The sequence below is a fragment of the Diabrotica undecimpunctata genome, chromosome 6 (assembly GCF_040954645.1).
Source record: "Diabrotica undecimpunctata isolate CICGRU chromosome 6, icDiaUnde3, whole genome shotgun sequence".
Classification (NCBI taxonomy): domain Eukaryota; kingdom Metazoa; phylum Arthropoda; class Insecta; order Coleoptera; family Chrysomelidae; genus Diabrotica; species Diabrotica undecimpunctata.
The window spans coordinates 19,494,155-19,508,921 of record NC_092808.1 but is presented as its reverse complement, the minus strand read 5'-3'; the positions used below and the strand labels follow the sequence as shown (position 1 = coordinate 19,508,921).

The 14,767-nt window shown below is 34.3% G+C and overlaps 1 protein-coding gene across 1 annotated transcript in view; it reads right to left on the bottom strand.

Annotated features, from left to right (window-relative positions):
- Positions 1–14,767, bottom strand: part of LOC140443256 (zinc finger SWIM domain-containing protein 5-like) — a 418,589-nt gene that overhangs the window by 351,193 nt on the left and 52,629 nt on the right. The window lies entirely within an intron of this gene.

Genomic DNA, 14,767 nt, shown 5'->3' with positions numbered 1-14,767 from the left:
CTCTTTCCCATTTAATTCTTAATAGAGTCGAAGTCTGAACGACGGCGCCGCCATGTTTATTCTAAGGACTCGCCCATCGTACTTGCCCGCGGGCTGTTTCTGTCTCTAAAATCATAACCTATTTTTTGCTATACCCTATACTTATATTCGAATTTTTCGACAACTTTCTAGTCTACAAGGAACCCTGTATTATTTTTATACATCAATGGAACATACCCTATGATTTAAAAATAATAAAGTTAATAACCAACTAAGTAAAAGGAAATAAAAAAGTAATATTTTTAACTGTTTAGCAATCTTTCAATATAGTTTTATAGTAGAAGTGTTTTATATCTGCCTCGGAAATTACTCTTGAATTAGAAGTCGAAGCCATAGTTTCGGTAATATTTCTTACTTTTTCTGGATGGTTCTTTTAATATTTTTGATGCACCTATTTTTTCGGTCTTCCTATTTAATGTTTAAATAACATTTTCATCATTCCACTCTATTTCGTAACAATAAGATGTTTGAATGGTATCTGAGGATTCCATTTTTGGCAGGTTTGAGAGATGAAAAGGTATACATACACGCGGAGCTTATAAGGGAAATATAAGTTAGTATTAATTCACATGGGAGCCAAGAATATTGGTTTTCATGAATTATCATGCGAACAGTTTCTTTTTTTAATATAATTCTTTTTTATCGGCATTTTCTTAATTCATTCAAACGATACATTACGAAGAATACTGTAGTTATCAGATAAATGACATATAAAAATTCAAGTACGTTGTCAACTAAAAGCGAAAAATATAATAATATTGAGCTGTTCAATTACATTATCATTTTACAGCAAGAAAAAGTATGGATTGTACGTCGTGAACATTTTAGAGCAATGATTTTGTTTTACTTTCACATGAAAAAAAAGTGAAAGGAGTGCATCGATGATCTAAAATTGCATTTGGTGACGAGGCACTGTTAAGAACGACTGTGTTTGGGTGCTACCAAAGATGTAAACTTGATCGGAGTATCCTTACTGATGAGTTTGGTGAGGGTCGGACGACAACATCAAACAGCAGCAAACATTGACGCTGTACGACAAATGATATTAGCAGATCGGCATGTAGCACATATAGCCAAATTCAACCATGGGATATCGATATGCAGCAAATAAATTTTACCTGGTTGGATTCGATACAATAACTGTATAAAAAGAAAGATACATGGTGCAAATAAATACTTAAACGGTTCAACTCATGGACATAATTTGGTATAAAACGCTGTTAGTGTCGATGGAAGTTGGATTTAGACACAGGTTCAAAACCAAACAACAATCAACGTTCTGGGTGTTCCAAGACGAAGCAATTCAGCAAAAGTCACACGATGTCGGTTTTTGAGGACGCAATTATATTTTTTTTATGTAGGGGGTTCTTAGTATAAGATTAAGTTCAAGTTTGAGATGTCGCCACCCTTGGAAAAAGGGGGCAAATGGTCTTCGCACTGTATCTCGTAAATTAGCAACCCTGCAGAAAATTTTATTAAACATTATTTGTAGCAAATTAAATTTTCTACAACTTTATTTATGTTACTTTTTATCGTAAAATTGAAAATAAAAAAGTTTTAAACAAAAATAACTAAAACTGAATAATTTTTTTTTTGGTTTTTGGGTTTTCTTTTTTCTGGTTATTTTACAATAAAATGACATTAGATCAATAAGACTTCGATTTTCAAAGAATCATTTTCACTATAATTTGTTTAATTTATTATTAAACTTTCATTATTATTCAATATTAGTATGTTTCACAGGAACTAACAGGCAACTCGAACAATTTTTATCGTATATTAATTTACTTCATAGTCATATTGAATTTACAATAGAAACAGAACAAAATCAATCCATAAATTTTTTATATTTAAAAATTATCAGATTTAAAAACAAACATGACATCTCCATATTTCATAAACCTACCCATACTGACACGACTATACACAATTCATCATCCCATCCCACACAACATAAACTGGCAGCCTATCATACTATGTTACATAGATTAACAGAAATTCCGATGTCAAAATACAACTTTGAGACAGAATTAAATAACATTAATCAAATAGCAGTAAACAATGGATACAACGAAAAAACGGTTAATAAAATTTTAAAACAAAAACTACATAAGAAAGCCATGAAATTAATATTTCCACAACCAGAGAAAAAACCCAGTAGGTACCTTCTGCTCGATTACATACACAGGCAAAATATCAACAAAAATAGCCAAACACATAAAAAAGAAAGGAATAACACCAGCTTTCAGAACAAATAACAACTTAGCCAAATATATTAAAAACATCAAGAGCCAAAATAAAAAGCACTTACACAGTGGTGTATACAAACTTAAATGTGGCGACTGCCCAAAAAGTTACATCGGTCAAACTGGTAGAAATTTGAATAAACGAATAGCAGAACATAAAAGGCTTTCAATAATAGAAAAACAGATTCTACATACGCACTTCACCTTCTAGATCATAATCATTCTTTTAATGACTACTACTACTAAGGATTTCCACAGTTTTCACTGTCTTCCTTCACTCAACCGTTTTCTCCAATTTTCCCTGTCATTCCAGTCTCCATCTCGCAGGGTTCTTTTCTCCATAGCCTCGTCGATTTCATCTCTGAGTGACCTTCGGGGTCTTCCTCTCTTTCTTCTTCCAATCGGGCTCCATTCTGTGATTTTGTTTATCCAGCGTCCTCTGTCCGCTCTTCTGACGTGGCCGTACCAGGATAGTCTCTTCTCCTCTATATAGTCGATTATGTCTGATTGCACTCCCATTCTCCGCTTAATCTCTACGTTTTCAATTCTGTCTCTTTTTGTAAGTCTACAGCTTCTCCTCAGGAACTCCATTTCTACTGCTCTTATTCTACCTCTATTTCTCTTGTTTATTGTCCAGTTTTCGGACCCATATTTCAGGATACTTCTTGTCAGGGTATTATATATTCTCTTTTTTGTCTTTATCGTAATGTTCTTATCCCCTGAGTTTAGTTGTCTTATACAGTTTCTTGTTTGTCTCAGTCTGTTGTTTATATCTTCTTCTGTTGTTCCCTGGTTCGATATTATGGTTCCTAAATACTTGAATTTATCTGTTCCATTTATTTGTCTTCCCTCGTCTATCTCTAGGTTTCTCATATCCTTGTTTTCTGTTGTTAGGTATTCGGTTTTCTCCAAGTTTCTCTAAGTTTATTTCCATTCCGTTGTTTTTATATTCTTCTTCTAGTTTTCTGAGCATAAAGCTGAGATCTTCTTCATCTTGTGCGATGACTACTTGATCGTCGGCAAAACTTAAGGTGTATAGGTATTCGTCTCTTACTGGTATGCCCATTCCTTCGCACTTTCTCCTCCATGGTTTGAGTGTCTTTTCCAAGAATATTTTAAACAGAGTAGGGGACGTAGCACAGCCTTGTAGAAGTCCTTTTGTCGTCTTAAATGGATTGTAGGCTTTATTTCCACATTTGCTACTTTGTTTTCTTTGTATAGTGCTTTAACTGCTTTTATTAGTGTTTGTCGGATTCCGAGATCATTCATTGCTTCCCATAATTTGACTCTAGGTATCGAGTCATATGGTTTCTTTAGATCAACAAAGGCCAGATGGACCGGTCTACCTTTTGCCATTTTCTTCTCTATCAGTTGTTCTAATGTGTACGTATGATCTAGGCATGATTTTCCTACTGTGAACCCTGCTTGGTCTTCTCCAATTTTTCCTATTATTTCAGTTTCTAGTTTTTCCTTAATAATTTTCCCGTAAAGTCTACCTACCGACGATATTATACTAATTCCTCTATAGTTTTCACATTTTTTCCTGTTTCCTTTCTTATGTATGGATGTGATGTATGCTTGTGTCCATTCCGCAGGTATTTCTTCTCCATTTAGTCCTCTTTCGAACATTCTATGTAGCATGCGGAATAACTTTTCCGTTCCGTTTTTAATTAGTTCATTTGGTATTCCTCCGGGTCCTTTGGCTTTTTTGTTCTTCAATGTCTTGATTGCTCTCTTAACTTCTGCCAGGCTTATTTCTATCTGGTCGTATGCCCCATTTCCTGCATGTTCTATATTCTCTTCCTGAAATTGGGGACGGTTTTCTGTAAGTAGTTCTACGTAGTATTCTTGCCACTCGTTTTCACTAATTTTGCCGATCTGCGTCTTTTAATGACGAATTGCAAATTCTTCACATTCAAAATAAAGGCCTTAAGCTATTCTTGTTAGAATCTATGGAAATTAAAAAATTAAAACACAGATATAATTCTAAAGGACCAACTTGAGATAAACAGTTCTCCCTTCCTCAGCCTATTTCATTAAAGAACTTTGATCAGATAAAAGGCATATATCGAGCACAGTTTAATTAAATCTTGCCCAAGTACTTTCGATCCCTAGATCATCTTTAGGGGCATTTCGTCAATTGTGGCCTATCCGGCAAGAACAAGATGTCATAAACATATAAATGTACATTACACTACAATACAAATGGACAAACAAACACTTTAAAATAATTTAAGGAAGCCTACATTACTTGAAGAAGCCGGAGACGGAATTTCATTAAAGACTATAAAGTGTAAATTCATGCCAAAAATAGATCACTTGAGAAAGGCAATCAGCCGAAACAGCTGTAGTGTTAAGATTTTATAATAAATGTTGTGGAAGTTTTGAAAACAAAGTTTTCAGTGTTTTATTGTTACATAAAATGAATTTTCATCAAGTAACGGTCGAATCCATCAAAGTTATTATCATTTATAAATTACTACAAAATAAGAGTTTTTTGCAATTATTTCGGTCAATTGTTTATGTATTTTAGTTTTGATTCTCGCAATATTAAAGAACTTTTTACGATCTACAACTTTTATTTGAACCATTTTTCTCGAAATTGTATAAGAACCGTTTTATAGGCAAAAAATTAATTTTTTCACTTTTTATGATTGTTTAAAAAACACAAAGCAAAATAGGTGATAACCTCAGCTATCCCTCATATACCTTTTAGAACCTTCAAAAACCTGTATAAGGTTTTTTCTGCTTTTTTGTTTCTTTACTGGCCTAATGTGTCAAATCTAACTATTGATTCTATACAAAAAGTGCAAAACTATGCGTTACCTGACAAAACGTACAATAATTACTCCTGCCCAAAACTAACAATACATTTGGATACATTATTCGGCCTCCTATAAATTATCCAATACCGCATATTCATCTCGTTTTTGTGCCAAAGTAAATAAAAAAGAGTCCAATATTATCTGGCCGTTGTAACCAGTTACAAGTTACTTTCAGGCGAGTTCGAAGCCATATCATGTTCGTTCTCTCGGTTGTTCATAAAACTGAAAATGAAGCCAGAACTGTACGCCGTTCGTTCGCAAACAACAAAAACTAACATAAAAGTTATATATTGTCTGCTGAGTGTGCGTTGGTTTTGTTGTTGGGCCAGAAAAACGTGACTTATGCTCACGCCGCCAACATTGTGACAAAATGTACGAGGAACGTGGGAAAATTAACGTGCTCATCTTTAGATTATACTTTAATAGAGAGAATATATGAATAATATCAAAATTGTATATTATGCAACAATTTAGGCACATCTTCCCACGATTAACAATCTAATACAGCAGATGTTGTAGTAAAAGTTGTACGTGTGTGGTTCGCTTTCTTCATATTTATAATTATTTTAAATGTGCTGTATTCGCCAAAATAAACAGATAAATATAAAAATAATATTTACTAATATATTAATTAATACTAATATAATATACTTCATCTAATTTACATACCGTGCACGTCATCGGCGTCATAGCCCGTGACGTCACATGATACCAACACGAAATATTTAAGCGGTAGGTGTGTTCTTTTTTAGAATCACTTTGCCGAGTACAGTGGCATTACAGCCACTATAATATCCATATAATAGCCATTATAGACATATTTTATTATATACGCGTAGAAATAATTTTTTTTTTTTTATTTACAAAGAAAATAGTCGCTTCAACCACTTGGGTCATTATAATATTAGCGACATTAGTTTTTACATTAGATTAAATTATATAAAGATGTATCTTTAAGAAAATTAATTAAGTCTTTGATGTTTAAATGTTCACCTAATACTGTTTTTAAATTGTTGGAAATATTGTTATTTTGTCTGTTGACTGTATATTTTCCACATTCTGTTAGGAGGCGTTTAACAGTAATGTTGATTTGACAGTATTCACACACTGGAATGTCTTCCTTATTCATTAGGTACTTATGTGTAATGTTGGTATGACCTAATCGAAGTCGAGAGATTTTGACTTGATCAGCTCTTTTTAAGTTCACTAGGCGCCACGGACTCACTGTCGATTTAATTTCTTTTAGTTTAGATTCCGATAAATTCCACTCATTTTGCCACGCACTGATCACTTTTTCTTTGACGAACTGTTTTATATCACTGGAAATAGTCTTTGACACTATTGTAGCATGATCGTTTTTGTAAGCTTCCCTTGCTTGGAGGTCTGCTTTTTCATTACCTTGTATTCCCATGTGAGATGGAACCCATATAAATTTGACTTCGGAACCAGTTTCTTGTAAGGCTGCAAGTTCTTTCTTGATAAGTAAGGCTATAGGGTTCTTAGTGAATAGTTGATCAATTGTTGTTAACGAGTTTAGAGAATCTGAGATAATGACGGAGGAAGACTGTTTTGTACTTTTGATATGAATGAGGGCTTGTAATATTGCATATAACTCTGCTGAGTATATAGAGGTGGCCGACCTTAATTTAAATTGGAAGGATGCATGTGGAGTGACAAATGCTGCTCCTACGTCGTTTGCAGATTTGGAGGCATCTGTATAAATGCAAAAACTTTCCCCGCAAGTCTCGAGTTCTTTTAAAAATGACTGTCTGATTACATTTGGTGATGTCTCTGATTTGTGATATTGGAGTAGTGTCGTATTGATCTCGGGAATCATGATTAACCAGGGAGGGGGAGTTTTTAGATTTGAAGGATAGAGGTCAGGAATTTGCAGTTGCAGATCTTTTAAATTTCTTCGGACTCTTTCATAGAAAGGTGGATCGAACTTACTTTTTTTATAAGCTTCTAGATACCGGTCCGTAAATGTATTTCGAAACACTGGGTGGAATTTGTTACTGGCAACTGAAGATGCATACGAAAGGCTTAGATACTTCCTTCGTAGGGTAAGAGTTGGTTCTCCTGTAAGACATTGGAGATTCTTAACGGGTGTGGTTCTAAATGCACCTGTGACGATCCGAAGTGCTGTGTTTTGAATGATTTCAAGTTGATTGGTAACGTGTTTTTTAGCCGAGTCATATACAATAGCTCCATAATCTATTTTTGATCTAACAAGTGACTTATAAATATTTAATAATGTGGTTTCGTCGGTTCCCCATTTTTTATTTGATAATGTTTTCATTACGTTTAATCCACTTTGGCAAGACTTTTTTATTTCTGAAATATGATGTTTCCATGTTAGTTTGAGAAATAATATTTAAAGATTTTTATTAATGTTAACTTAAAGAAATAGACAACAATATGTTTCATTTAATTTGTATAAATGCATTATAAAGCGTTTTTATGAAGAACATTTGTTCGGAACACACTGTAACTGTAATCGAACGAAGGTGAAATTTTGGCATAAATTGGTAACACTTATTTGACAGTTGCGGTGTTGACACTTTTTGTACTTTATTATTTTAAATTTTAAAGTGAATACCTCTTGTTTTATATTTTTACCTATTTAATAAAATCTGTTCTTTTTAGAACAAAATTAGTGTGTTTTATTTCAGAAATGTCACGTAAGAATTTAAATAGTCGCTGTAAAGAGTATAATAATAATAATTATGTGACCTATTTGATTTAAAATGGATTCAGGATTATTTTATACTTTGGCAACTATGTCAACTTCGATCTCTGACGTAGATAATGACGTGCAACGGTTTGTAAATTAGATGGACTGTAGCCCCTTGTCATATGGGCTTAATAATAAGTTCGACTGATTTGGTTTGCATAATTTATACTAAGTAGTCTAAGTAGTAAGACGCAATTTTATTTTTTTGATTTGATGGGAGGGAAAGTTTCCCAGGGTTAGCTGTATACCATTATTCTCTTCTTCTTCAGCCTTAAGTAATCCAACTTTGGACATAGGCCTCCCTCAAATCAATCCAGTGTTTTCTATTTTGCGCCACTTGGTCCCAGTTGTGTCCTCCGATTTTCTTAATGTTATCAGCCCATCTCATTCGTGGTCTTCCTCTGCTTCTCTTCTATGTATACCATAGCAGTTAAAAAGCTTACCAATTTCCAGTGTAATTGGTATATGTTTACTAAAATTAAGAACGAACTGCTCAGAACGTACGTTTTAAGTCTTATCAGACCATCTTCATTGAACTTAAAAGTACTTGCTCAATAACCTCATCACCAAGCAGTAGATACGTTTAGATTACATATTAAATACTAATAGTATCAATTCTTCTTCTTCATCTTTTTATGTAGACATGACTCCGTCTGTTTTTCAATGTGCCTCCAGTAAGTTGTCGTTCCATCGTTTTCGTGGTCTTCCTACTGATCGTCTTCTTATTGGGAAACCGTCTCTTGTCGTCTTTAATACTCTATTTGTTGTCATTCGGCTTATATCATCGTTCCATTCTACTCTTCTATTGCTTACCCAGTCCTCGATGTTCTCCACCTTGCATCTACGTCGTATATCTGTACTTCTAGCTCTGTCCAATAGCGATTTACCATCGATTTTTCTAAGTGTTTTCATCTCTGCTGTTTCTATCATCCTTGTTGTCCTCAGTCTCAGGTCGTGTCTCTACCGTGTATGCCATTATTGATCTGATGACTGTTTTGTAAATTCTGCCTTTCATTTCTTTCCCAAGCAACTTGCGTCTCTGTTTGCTCTATTCACTTGATCGTCCACTTCTGTTTTGTTTGATAATGTGATGCCTAGATATTTAAACTCCATCACATGTTCTATTATCTGATATTCCAGCTCCAATTTACATTTTAGTAAATTTATATTATATATAAATATACTAAGATGTAAATTGGAGTAAGTATAATATATGTATTATCAATTGAAATGACATATTGTCGAAGTCTAAAGAATTAACTTTCCGGGAACACTATGGCCCCTACTCGAAACTAAACTCGTATCTGGGTGGCTCAGAAGACACCAGCCAACTGAGCCATCATCTCATAATCTTAACCTTTCCTTTTTCTAATATTAATGAATAGTGCATTGATTATATTTTTCCATCGGGTTCTGTATCTGCATGGATCAATCAATAAATTATTTAGTTGACTATATAATTAATCTCTCTTATATTTCAGGGTGTGACTAAGTAATTTTATAACCCTGTAGTTTGCGAATCGTTATTTGTTTATGCAATGTTTCTAAAGTATTTATCGATTCATCTGACATTTGTCCCACATCCACAGTTCTATTTGTTAAATATTTCATTTAGGAAAAAAATCGTTAGTAAGTGTAGAAAAGTAAGGAAATACCAATCAGCTGTATGCAATGTTTCAAATAGGACAAAAACCAGTTGTTAATTAACCTGCTGATCAATATATTATTAACTTGTTATGACTGACATAAAATGGTACGCAACACTCTATGGCACACAGTTATTACCTACAATTGTTCTTCAAACTAAGTATCATGGCGTTAATTTCTTCGAAATGCACTTTGTCGGGATAAAAACTCAACCGACTAGCCACGGAACCGCAGAAGCAATCTTCTTGCCTTCGTCTGGCTTAATAACACTTAATCTATTTTTTAAAGACCTCCAAAAACGAGACGAATCGCCCGAAGCCCCGTATTTTCTCAAATTTACCGCTAAGGCCGGCTCCTGAATTATAGTTTTCGACTTCGGTTACACGAAGAGTTTTCTCATTTCGGACAGGAAGACCTTCTCGAGTGAGTTAGTTTTTTCTTTGTCTTCGGCATCCCGATGCCTCGAAGAAAGTTGTATTTGCAATTAGTCGGTGTAGAGAGAACCATTATTATCTTATGTTTACGGACAGTATTCCATATCTTACACATATGCAAACACACACACACACACACACACACACGCATATATATATATATATATATATATATATATATATATATATATATATACACCTGGAGAACTTTCCCACTAAGCACAAATTAATCATGTTTAAATACATCAAGAGATATAACACACACGCCTTAGCATTCTGTATCAGAATTTATTTGACGGCAAGTTTGAAATTGTTTATATTTAAATTAGAACCTTAAATTGAGTCCATGCAAATTAAGGAATTAAAAATAAGTCTTCAGCCGTTGACGCCGAAAACTTATTTTAAAGTTAATCAATTTTAAAGAAACGTATAAAACATTATACTCCAGTCATCAGAGACGAAAACACTAAACCTCTAAAAATTATACGAACGAGCTGAATTTTGCCGAGAATATTTTGGGGTCCCAAAAAAACATGCAAAAAAGTTTACCACTTTTACCTCCAGCTACATAAAACCGCAAAAAATCGATTTAAAAAAAATCCGAACACCATAGGAGAAAATATTTTAAATAAAAAATGTAGCTGATACAATTTTAAACAAATATGTTTATTAGCACTTTTTTTGTAGAATGAACTGTTCTCTCACAAACAACGCTTGAACTGACCGTCGATTTTGAATGGCAGTTACGGCGCGAAATCAATTTTCAATAAAATGTGTATCAGCTCGACGGTAAAAATAGATATCTTGTGTGATTTTTTGTTTCCTTGTTTACTTATCTGTAGGTTTTTCTATTTTTATGTTTTTTATTTACAAATTTTGACAAGCTTGAGAGACTCTAACCACTCTAAAAAAAAGATGAAAGTAAAATCCATGCTACCGAGATGAGATTTTTGAGAAGTGATAGGGGATATACTAGAGCTGAACGAATAAAGGCCGATTCACATTATAGCTCAGGTCACGCTCCGCTCACGCTCAGCTCAAGGTTCGGTCAAGTATTCTTACACGCATCTTAAATGGTGCTATTCACAGTAAACACAACGCTCACGTTCCGTCCCGCTCTTTTGACCGCGGCGATTCTCCAGGAGAATAGTTTGATCGTGACTTGATCTGAGTGGAGTGGAGCGGCAGGGTAGTGTGAATTAGTAACAGTCAGGTGAAGGTATGATTTTCGCAGCTCGATGGATGACGAACAGTTGATTGAATTGGTGCGCTGCTGTAAGCAATTGTACAACCAGGGAGATAGACTGTATTTTGATACGGTACAATAAAATTTATGTTTTGTCATTCGAAAGTACTGAAAAAATTTAGTTTCATCGTCATAGAGACCTTTATACAGAGTAAAAAACTCCCCTTCTGTTTTCCTTGTTTTTAAAATATTGTGCACCCATATTCTTGGCTGTTTATTGGTTGACTGAAGCTCTTCTTCGTCCAAACATAAAGCAATGACAGCCAAATCACTGTTAGAAAAATCTTTAAACATGTTAAACAAATTTATATATGCAAAGAACTGTGCCTATTCTCTGAGTCCCGCCAAATTGAATAGTATACCGAAATTCTTGATCGTGAGCGGAGCGTCACCTGAGCACCTACTGTGAATAGTGTACACAATTCTTGATCGTGAGCGGAACTTGAGCGGAGCGTGACCTGAACGTCTAATGTGAATCGGCCTTAACAAATGAACAGATCAGACAGATTGAATATATTCGCCCTTATTGACAAAATTGCAGAATATCGAAACCACTGGAAAGGCCACCTGGATAGAATGAATGACCACCGGTTTCCCTAACTGGTGTATAGCGTAAGGTAAAAGAAATGATGGAAGAGGTGGAGTGGAGGAAGGGAATAGGCCAGACGACCTAGCCCGTGAAGGCTGTTGATGATGAGTTTAAAGTATTTAAAACTTGTATATGTAATGTAAAGACAATTTCTCTCATCTCTTAAAGTGTAGGGAGAGTACTTTTATAATAATTGCAGGAAAATGCACAATAATTAAACTCGCTACAGTAGGAACAGGTGTAGAACTGACAGCAACCAGAGAAAATCGAAGGGCTAAATAGATCTGATCACATTAAATCTCACAATTATTTTGTCGTTTAATCCTTGACTACACAGAACGTTTTTTTATTAGATTATTACATCTAGAATATTTCCTTACAAGGCTCGACACTTGAACTGATATATTTATTATATTATGTCCTTTATCTATAAAATTCAGCAAGGTCGACTAGATTACCTAAACATCCATTCATTACAACAGGTTATCGGTAATTTAAAGATTTTTAATGGTGGAATATTGATACGATATTTGATCTATAGTTGACACAGTGAACAAATGATAACACCTACTGGGAAGTCTATAATATGAGTCATGATCTAATTTTAAGGAAAAATATAGTAAAGAAAACCGTCGTTAACTTAGGTAAAACATTAAAATATATTGGATAATGTGTATTTTGAACACATGAGGAATTAAAAAAAAATCTTGTCCTTAGCTGTCATTATTTTGAAGTATGTGATAAGATTGGAAAAAGGTATAGTTCGTGTAACCTTCTGGCTAAGGTCCACCGTTAAGGTTTTCAGATCCCACAAGCGCCTCTAAGGCGGGTGTCACATTTACTGACCACTGCTGACCAAAATTATGATCATGTGGCCCCTTCTCAGCAGTGTTTGGACCTTATGAAGTGGAATCCGTCCGACTTTTGGCGTCAATTAGTGACCGTTGATAAAGCCTGGATCCACTAGTATACACCAACGAACAGAATGAACGCACGGTGGTGAACTGAAGCCGGCACAAGTGCTCCGAAGTGGTTGAATAGGTCGGAAAGGTTATGGCCAACTAACAAAATTATATATTATCAAACTTTTATTAGCGACTATGATTTATTTTATACTTTACCGGAATTTTGTAAAGTAAACCAGAACAGTGAAGGATTAATTTACAGCATCATTAAAAATTGTTCTACCTGCATGTCATTTAACCATCAATTCGTTACAACATCTTTCCATCTATCATCGATCCGAGCGTTCGTTAAGTCCCCGTCTCGACGGCGCAACACACACGCCCATAGTTTTAATTAAGAAACCGTCACTTGGAACATAAATCACGACGGTTTTGTTATGAAGTGCGTCGGTTGGTTGTTGGAGGCCCAAAAGGCAAGAAAATTTCAACTTGCATGCGATTTAGATTTTGATTAATTTCTTTTTGTGCAACTGACTCGTTCTCTCACCCACAGTGATTGATGCCCCGTTTTAATTTTGATTTTATTAAAAATGTATTTCATTTTCCATTGGGAAAATTTATTCGATATTTGGGCGTTAGCAAATCAAACATTTATTTGAAATGTAGGATAAATTGAGGGGTAAAATGTTTTAACGTATTACGTTGGCATTATTGTGACGTAATGTCTCATTTTTGTGAAGATAGCTCCAGATCTTAATTCGAAAAAAGCCAGTTTTGCTATTAATTTACGCTACTTCTTTTTGTGAATTGTAATTGAATGTAATATAGTTGTTGAAATCAACAAATATTTTATCTGTGGATACTGTCAAATGTGATTACAGTAAAACCTCGATATAACGGACCTCTATTTAACGGATCCGGTCAAATATAAAACAAAATAAAAACGTACTGTTAATATTATACATGCTTAACCCGTCCCATACCACTGTATTTTACAAAGAATTTCAGCAAAATCTAGCGTAAGAGTCATTTCTAATAGTAATATGTATATATTTTTTTGCTGAAAAATAAATTTGTTAGAGAAACAAAAAATACACACATGAGATATAAATTTGCACATTTGTAGGCAAGAGACAGAAAGTGAGATTATCACATTTACTACAAACTAACACATTTAGTGTACGCCAGTAAGTAAGTTAAAATTTTCGCAATACTACCCTATCAAAAAGCAAACTGTTTTGGACATAAAAAAAACAAAAACAAAATAAATAAATTTGCATTCATGTGTGATGTAGGAGAGAACAGCAATCTCAGAAAACGAATGAAATTGGCTTGTAAAACTTCACTGGAAGAAGCAATCTTAAAATGGTACGGCCAACAACTTTCTAGAGGAGTCCCAGTCAGGGTAGTCGAATTGAAATCTGATGCAATTAAATTAGCAAATCATATGGATATACCATTCAGAGCAAGTGATGGATGGCTCTAGCGCTTTCGCAAAAAACACGGAATCATGAATAAAAGAATTTACGGCAAAGCTTCAACTGCCCCAAAAGAAGAAATAGAACCTTTTAGTTAAAAATTAATAGAACATTATAAGTAACGAAATGCTAATAGAATCTCAGATTTACAATATGTACTGACGAAACTGGTTTGTTATGGCGTACTTTGCCTGAAAGCACACAAGCTCCCAAATATGAAAAATCTAATTCTGGAAGAAAAATCAGCAAGAAGAGGATCTCGGCTTTGTGCCAACGCCGATGAATCGCATAGATTGACTCCTGTAATGGTTGGCAAATCTCGTAAACCTAGCAACTTTAGCTGTATGTTTTTGTCAAAACATACAACACTGCTTATTCAACGAATGGATCAGGGAATAATTTTGGCAACCAAACGAATATATCGCAGAAAGTTTTTAGAGGATGTAATAGTTGTATTGATCGATGGAAATAATGTAGAAGATACAAGAGGGCAGCGTACCTTGCAAATTACAATTTAAAGTCAACAATTTTTAATTTTGCTGCAGCATGGGAGGAGGTGAAAGAGCAAACAATGAAACATGGTTGGAAGGATTTGTTTGATGGCCTAGATGCATACACAGATTT